Genomic DNA, 2,346 nt, shown 5'->3' on the forward strand with positions numbered 1-2,346 from the left:
CGGGGCTTAGTAGGCAAGGATACCTAATGAGCTCCTGGTGTCTTCTTTGTTTTAAGGGTAGCATATCCCCAGCTACCACATCTCTGGGCCCTTCCTTCCTGGAGTTTCCTTCCCCTTCAGCTGCTGGTAGGGAACTAACTCCCTAGTCCCAACCCTGGGGTTTATATGGGCGTAGGGCCCTGCCTCCTCTGACCAGCTAACCAGGTGCAGGTGTGGCCAATTCCCTCATTATCCTGTTGTCATGGCAACCTGCACCTGGGTTCTTATCTCTGCTCTTAGTGCCCTGCGACAGAAAGTATAAATGCAAATTCTCCTCAGTGAGTTAAATGCCTTATTTATCCCAATGGACCTATTCAACACACCAGTGCCTCTCACAGCAATGCCCTCTCTCTATATTCTTTGTATTTAAATAGCCTTCTATTTATAACCCCTGCTTTCTGAAAGTCAATTCATAGTATTTGACAAAGTTGGCTGTCACCTATGAAAGCATATGCCTGTGAACCAGTTAGTCCCTAAGGTGCCATCTTGCCTGGGCTTCTCCCTGACTTCAGATTAGCTCTCCCCCTGTCCCCATGTGTGTGTGATGCCCAAAATTAATTTGCTTAGTTTCATTTCAGACACAAAAGAAATGTCCTGATTTTCAGCAGTGTTCAGTAATCAACAATTCCTGCTAAAAAGGAAGGGAACTCCATGGTTCATTTCCTAGTTGAGTTTTTAAGACTTCCATAGACTTCTAAGTCATTTCGTAGACTTCCTTAGAAACTCTGAGAATAGTATGAGTATATTTATTACATTGTCCTTATCATAGTTGTACATGGAAATTCTTTAATACAGAAATGAAATCAAACCTTGGGTTACGGCACTTTAAAGATACTTGAAATGTTAACCCTTTAAAAAAAAAGTGTGTCTTATTCTTTCTTGTGTATTCCTACTATCTACTACAATAAGCAGGCCAGATTCCAATAAAAGTTTTAAGAAACAACAATCTTTACCCTGTCCCTTGACAAATCTATTGCTAGAATGTCTTGAAATGTTTTAAACTATGGCCAAACCTCTGCCACTCAAAGATTTGCCCTGGCCACCAAAATGTACGTTATTTTTGTCAAATATACAAATTTCCTAACCTATTTGTATGTTAATCGTTCCGGATGACAAAAAAATGTTGTTTTACTCTATACTCAAACAGTGATGAACAGGTGAAATCCAGCCTGTAAAGCCATGGAATCCATCAAGCATGGCTTCCTGCAGGTCATAAAGTTTGAGGGCCCACAAGAGGTGGTTACTCCTTGCTCAATGCCAAACAACCCAGGCTAGAATATCTGGATGGGGCCTAGGCTGTACTGTTGCATGGTGCACTGTGCACTTGATCAGGCCTACCAGCTGGATCCAGCCTGCAGATAGACCTGGCACCACAATAGGTTAATATTATAAAAAGACATTCTTTTTTCCAAAACACATTTATCAATAAATACATAATTTTCTTTCATCTTTAAGAAAAGCTGATATGTTTTTGCTCAAGAACCAGCATCCAAACATAACCTTTCAGAGAGATAAAAGGTTAAAAATCTATACCAAATCTTTGAGTTAAGAAATGCTCACTCTGGGCTAATGTTCATCTTAGGCCATTTCTACACAGTAAATCTGCTGTACTTTCAAGTATATTGCATTTCTCCATGCAGGCTCCTAAAACAGAACCAATATTGCCTTGCCTATACCACATTTCAAGAAAGCTGGTTAAAATTACTAAGTGCTAATCAGGGACCCTGATTTTCTCTGATTCAAAAAAATCCCCTATTTTTGGATAAAAACAGTAAGCATGATATGTTTGGGAGTGCCTTTATAAAGTTTGGTAAATTTATGATGCAGACATGAATTAAAACATTTTTTGTGGGGGGAGACAGGGTTTTTATTGATCCTTGCTTACTTATTTTATTTCCTTTTGACTGGAACAAAACTTTGTCCCATGCTTTGCCAGTGCCCTACATTATTAACAGCAGATGACAATCTATAACAAGACCTGAGGTAGAATTAATTATCTGAAGATGGGAGGCTAGCAAGGATGTTGAATATCAGAAAGTTTTAGGTCAGTGGATGTCAATAGACTGAGAGGAAATTCTTGTGTTTTCTAAGGATGGGGCTTTCCCATGGCACTAAGAAGTATTCTACTTGCACCTGTTCCCAGAATGTACTTTTGCTACCACCTTTTGTGTACATAGCTAACACATCCATGAACTTGGCTGGCAAACTGTTATACACATGGCTTACATATTGTATGATTAAATATTTGAAGATTAACTGCAAAATCTTACAGACTAGCTGAAAGCAATATCCTGAGGGATACCCAGC

Source organism: Gavialis gangeticus, unplaced genomic scaffold (genome assembly GCF_001723915.1).
Source record: "Gavialis gangeticus isolate Ggan-Ray unplaced genomic scaffold, GavGan_comp1, whole genome shotgun sequence".
Classification (NCBI taxonomy): domain Eukaryota; kingdom Metazoa; phylum Chordata; order Crocodylia; family Gavialidae; genus Gavialis; species Gavialis gangeticus.